The sequence below is a fragment of the Tursiops truncatus genome, chromosome 4, assembly GCF_011762595.2.
Source record: "Tursiops truncatus isolate mTurTru1 chromosome 4, mTurTru1.mat.Y, whole genome shotgun sequence".
Classification (NCBI taxonomy): Eukaryota; Metazoa; Chordata; class Mammalia; order Artiodactyla; family Delphinidae; genus Tursiops; species Tursiops truncatus.
The window spans coordinates 124,804,817-124,811,254 of record NC_047037.1 but is presented as its reverse complement, the minus strand read 5'-3'; the positions used below and the strand labels follow the sequence as shown (position 1 = coordinate 124,811,254).

The 6,438-nt window shown below is 34.5% G+C and overlaps 1 non-coding gene across 1 annotated transcript; it reads left to right on the top strand.

Annotated features, from left to right (window-relative positions):
• Positions 1-202: 202 nt before the first annotated feature.
• On the top strand, positions 203-309 carry LOC117312302 (U6 spliceosomal RNA). The gene has a single exon (XR_004526559.1). It is a non-coding gene; the product is annotated as a U6 spliceosomal RNA (small nuclear RNA).
• The last annotated feature ends 6,129 nt before the right edge of the window (positions 310-6,438 follow it).

The window sequence follows — 6,438 nt, the reverse complement described above, 5'->3', positions numbered from 1 at the left end:
AAAGTTCTTTGCCTATTTTGGATAACAGTCCTTCATCAGATGTGTCCTTTGCAAATAGTTTTTCCCAGTCTGTGGTTTGTCTTCTTATTATCTTGACATTGTCTTTCACTGAGCAGAAATTTTTAAATTTAATGAAGTACAACTTATCAATTATTTCTTTTCATGGGGTGTGCCTTTGGCGTTGTATCTAAAAATTATTGCCATGCTCACTTCAGCAGCACATGTACTAAAATCGGAACGATACAGAGAAGATTAGCATGACCCCTGCGTAAGGATGATGTGCAAATTCATGAAGTGTTCCATGTTTAAAAAATAAAAATAAAAAAAATAAAAAGTTATCACCACACCAAAGTTCATCTACGTTTTCTCCTATGTTATCTTTTAGGGGTTTTAAAGTTTTGTGCTGTTTTACATTTAGGTTTGTTATCCATTTTGAGTTAATTTTTATGCAGGGTGTAAGGTTTGTGTCTACGTTCATTTCTTTTTCTTTTTCTTTTTTTTGCATGTGGATGTCCATTTGTTCCAGCAACATTTGTTGAAAAGATTATCTTTGCTCCATTGTATTGCTTTCGTTTCTTTGTCAAAAATCAGTTGACTATATTTATGTGGATCTACTTCTGGGCTCTCTGTTCTGTTCCTGTTTTTTAAAAATAGTACTTCCTTCTAACAACTATGCAATTAACTTATTTTTATGTTATTTTTTAGTTTATTTTACGATGCAAGATACATAAGAGCAAGCATTTTTTTTTAAAACTACTGTATCCCCAGTAAAGAACACATTTCACAATATATATAGACACTCTGTAAAAATTTGTTGAATGAATAAATGAGTGAATCACTGAATCAGAAAGTTTCAAAATAAGGTATAATAATACTGACTGCTTGAACTTAGTAGCTTCTGTCCTCTGGTAAATAGAGATGTGAAAGAGGGACTTCCCTTGCTCTTGAAGAAAATACAAAGTTTTAGATCGTATATATTTTTAATTTACAGATTCTATGTCCAGAGCTGGTAATTCTAATTCTTGTTTTTAAGAATAAATGTAAAAGGAGTCTGACAGAGAGAGAGAGATGAGTGCTATATTGAGACAATAGGAACTATACTCCATTTCTTATTTTTTCTCTGATGTCTTTGAAGTTTATTAAGGAAAGGGGACATTCCTTTTCTCAAAAGAATTGTGATTTTTCTCCTCTTTTCTTGGAAATCCCTGTGGATGGTACTGAGCTTACAGAATCAAGCATCAAAGAAATATCTATTCTGCACTGTAGTGAACTAAAGTAGACTACACTTTAAGAACTGTTGTTTCCTTATGCATTTCTCCCTTTGGAGACGTTGATACACACATTTCTGAAATAACTTGGAGCACTGGGTATGTTTCATCTACAGGCTTTTGCTTATCACACAAAGCTTCTTGGCTTAAATTGTGCTTTGGTGGATGTCCCCCTGTGCCTGCAACTAAGAGGTGTGGCTTTCACAGGGATGGCAACTCCTGTGCGAAGAGCAGCCTGTGTGATAATTCAGACATAACTAGGTCAACTTCCTTTACTTATCATTTTGCCATAGATTGTATTCGTGTTTCCTTTTGTCCTTGGAGACAGTGTTTCAAAATGTAGAAGTAATGAATACATTGAGCAGTCTCTCTTGAAAGGAAAGTATTACAATGAGATAAATGTTATTAAAATATATTCCTTGAAGGGAAGTCCTTCAGGGCAAGGTAATTTTGCTGAACATATACTTGGTGTTATAATAATATTATACAATACTACTTATGTTATTTTATTGGGATAATAATAACAGTTTCTATTTTTCTTCCAAGTCACTCAGGAGAAATTGTGCGTGTTGTGGGGGAGGGTGGAGGTGTTGCTTCAAAAAGGCTTATTTCATTACCTGATGTTAGTTTAAGGAGAATTTATTACTTTTATATTTAGAGAGAGATGGCCATTGGATAAATTTTTCAAATTACTATCTAAGGTCATGCAGATATGGACAGACTATGATTGTTATTTTTAGTAAGGGCAGCTGAATAGATGAACCCATAATGATAAATCCAATATAATCAAAATGTTTTTGTTCATCCTTGACTGAGATACACTTTTTCACAAAATATCATTTCTGAAAAGAAATTAGACTAAGATGAAGTGCATTGCTTTTATATTTTGGAAGGATTAAAATTGAAATAAGTAGGAATTGGAGGCCCATAGTGTTTATTTTTTCCCCACTAGAGAGGAGGGGTGATTTGTGAAATGACAGCACTATTGAAACAAGGAAAGCTAATTGTTGGAATTCGGCACAATTCCAGGAGAGATAATCGAAAGCTTCATTTTATCTCTGATTGATCAATAGATTATGTTCACTCAAACAACATTTATTAAACACCTTCTATGGGCTGAGCACAGTGCTAGGAGCTTAGGATGCAAATATGAACACACTGAAACTCTTGGTCTCATGGAGTGTATGTTTCAAAAATAAATTACTACATATGCTTTCAGATGGTAAGTTTCTTATGCAACTTGGTTTGCACTGTAAAATGATATTTTATCAAAAATTTTCTGATTATAGATATGGTATGTGAAACTACCCATAACTCTATTGTCTAAACAACTGTAAACATTGTTTTATCTTTCTAATTATATAACTATATTAAAATATTGCTTTTCACTTAGTATCTATTTGTACATTTAAACATACTGATCCTAACAGTTATAAGATTACACAGAAATAAATAATCTATTCTTCAGCATTTAGTTTGCTTTTAATTTCCTGCTGTTAGAAAGAAGATCTTTGTAAAATGTCTTTGGGTGAATCAGAAATCATTTTTAGGATAAATTCCTATAAATGATGTTACTCAATACAACACTAGGGAAATTTTAAAAACTTTTGGTAATATTTTCAAATTGTACACTTTGCAAGAAAAATCTACTTTAAAGCTGTTCAGTTAGGGTCTTAGATTAGTGACAATTTCCATTCTCACTTTCATTCTAATATTGGTTATTGTGTTGCATATTCCTCAGTACTCTATGCAAAATGCAACATTTTCTCAAACATTATTCACTTATCTTACTCCTTCAGTTAAGAGGATTATGGTGATGGAGAAATAAAATTGCAGAGTGCACATAATTTCTTGGAATGACAAAGCCTCTGTATATATTCAAATTTGACTTTTGCATTCTCTGGTTATTGCATTTTCAGAGTTAGCTTTTTTTTTTTTGCGGTACGCAGGCCTCTCATTGTTGTGGCCTCTCCCATCGCGGAGCACAGGCTCCGGACGCGCAGGCTCAGCGGCCATGGCTCACGGGCCCAGCCGCTCCGCGGCACGTGGGATCTTCCCGGACCAGGGCGCACACACGTGTCACCTGCATCGGCAGGCGGACTCTCAACCACTGCGTCACCAGGGAAGCCCTAGAGTTAGTTTTTATCGGGGAAGATTTCACCTGTGTTCGCGAAAAGCAACAATGCATTGTTCAGCATAACTCACTGAGGTCAATCTAAATACCACGCACTACCCTAGTTTTGTTGCTCTAAATACCATTTTTGGCATTGGGAATCACCAGAGAAAGGGAAGAAAGCAACCCTGAGCTACTTCAGCTCAATTCAAGAAGCGTTTATTTATCGTCTATGACATATCTGACTCCATCTAAGTACAGGTACTGTAACCATGTGAGTTGAGGCCCAGTTACCTTGGGTATTGCATTTAGCTCTGGAATTTCCTCACAGCTAGCAGAAAATTCCCAATACTTGGGATTATGTTCCATATGGTGCCCTGTGCTATTCTTTCTATATAATAATTATGATTTATGTTTTTCTCACAAGAGCTATCCTGTAGTATTCAATTCTGAGAAGTAAAGAAAAGAGTTTCATATTTTCTAGACATACATCAACTGGAAATTGACCGATTCCCTGAATATGCCTTTAATATTGGTTAAACAGAGTCAATACGTGGGAAGTTTTTGCTAGTCACTTTGAATCACCATAAAAGACTGTGAATGTAGCTCCGGGAGAATATGATGGATGCTCAGTGCAGGGTAAACTTAAGAAAGAAACTCAAAACTCAATTTAAGAGATAGAAAGGAAATGTAATTTCAAGAACATAAATCAAAGTTTGTTTCCTGGAATGTGTGTTTTAAGTGAATCTGATGTTTTGCTGCTTAGTCAATAGAAATTGAAAGTATAAAGAAGTGAATTCTGAGATATATTTGTAATCTTATCAGATATTGCTGTGCCGACGTCTCATTTAGTGTGGTGATACCCACTCATGGTGAAATATTATATATATATATATTTTTTCTTCCTCCCACCCTCCCTCCTTCCCTCTCTTCTTCCTCTTTCTTTCTTTCTTTCTTTCTTTCTTTCTTTCTTTCTTTCTCTCTTTCTCTCTTTCTCTCTTTCTCTTTCTTTCTTTCTCTTCCTGTCTTCCTTTCTCTCTCTCCCTTTCTTCCTTTCCCTCCCTCCCTACCTCCCACTCTCTCTCTCTCTCTTTCTTTCTTTCTTTCTTTCTTTCTTTTCTTCCCTTTTGTGTTATATGGTAGTAAGGAAGCCCCATCACATCAGAATTCTGCTCAGAAAACTCCTGGCAAGGGACACACTGCCAAACACAGAGTGAGTGTGTATGCCAGATTGAGATCTCCATGTGATTTTGTCATGCAGCATAATGAACTGGCAGCTAAAAATAAGCATAAGCAGATTGCCTTTCCTTCCTTCTATTTGCAGTTATTCCTTTGGAGAATATTCTTCACCTTTGGATGGAGCTGAATTCCAAATATTTTGCTAATTTTCCAAATACAATTTTGAAAAAATTCTATTTGCCCTATCAGACAGATGACCCTCCAATTTATCAACTCTGGCCTTAGATTACATTCTCCCACTTTTTAAAGATGCACATAATAGCATGGCCTTAAATGCACTGACTTAAAATTATCCTTTTAATAGGAGGAAACTCATTTTTTCCCCCCAAATGGTTTTCAGCACTGTCTTCTGTCTGAAAGTGTATCTGAATTCAAGAAGACCATTGTCAGATAACTAGATGCGTGTGTGTATTAATAATGCTCAGAAATTGCCAGAACTCCTAAGATTAATTCTATCTTCTAACTAGAGGAGGAAAAACAAAAACAACAACTGTTAAAGAACATATCATTGTAAGTAATTTTTTTTTTTTTTGTAGAAAACATATATTTTCATCTATTAAACCCACAATTGAATATCACTGTCTGTTTGGAGCAGAAAGACATGAAGCAGTTGATTAAAAAATTTTGCATATCTATACTATAACAGTAGTATAAGTTAAAGCTGTATTTTAAGAAAGTTGTGGTTTAGTGGAAAAAAGGTTCAGGGTCCTGAAAGAACAATAGCAAAAGGAGCCAATTATCTTTAAATTATCTGGTTCAGTAGGAAGAATCCTTTCATCTTTTTTCACCAAAAGCATTTTTAGCCAAGCCTAATATCATTATTTCGTACTAGTCTGTGTTTTTCCTGGACACTGAGTGCCTTTGGGTCAAATCCTGGCATTGCTATAGTGTTCATGATTTGGGGTAAGTTACACAAAGTTCCTGAGAGTTGTCTTAGTTGTTTTATTTGTCTGTTAAGACATGAGACACAGTGTGAGGTTTCACTGAGTACATGTGAAAAAAAGTCTCAACTTTGTTAGATTTAGGATACAGTGGTTCACTTATTCTGTCATTTGAACTAGAGAGCTACCAGCTGGACCCTTGTCCCTTAGCATATATTTTACCTTCATTAAAAATTAATGAGGTTCCTCGACTCGGCAAAGGACACCTACAAAAACCCTACAGGCAACATTACACTTAATGGTGAAAGACTAAATGTTTTTTCCTAAGATCCAGAGCAAAACAAGGATGTCCACTCTCACCACTTCTATTCAACATTGTACTGGGGGTTCTAGGTAGGACAATTAGGCAATAAAATGGGGAAAATAAAGGCAGACAGATTGGAAAGGAAGAATTAAAACTATCCTCAGTAGCAGATGGCATCATCTTATTATAGAAAATCCTAAGGAATTCACTAAAAAAACTATTAGAACTAATAAAGTTCAGCAAGTTTGCAGGATTCAAGATCAATATATTTAAAAATTGTATCTCTATATATTTGCAAAGGAGATTCCAAAAATGAAATTAAGAAAACAATTTTATTTATAATAGTATCAAAAAGAATAGTACACACACAGAAATTAAACAAAAGAAATACAAAACTTATGCTCTAAATACTGTATAGCATAGTTAACAGAAAACAATAAATGGAAAAACATTCTATTTTTCATGGATTGGAAGTCTTAATATTGTTAAGATGGCAATATTTGGAAATAATCCCAAATTGATCTACAGATTTAATGTAATCCTTTTCAAAATTACAGCTAGCTACTTCGCAGAAAATTACAAACTGCTCCTAAAATTCATAAGGAAATTCAAGGGATCTAGAATAGCCAAAAT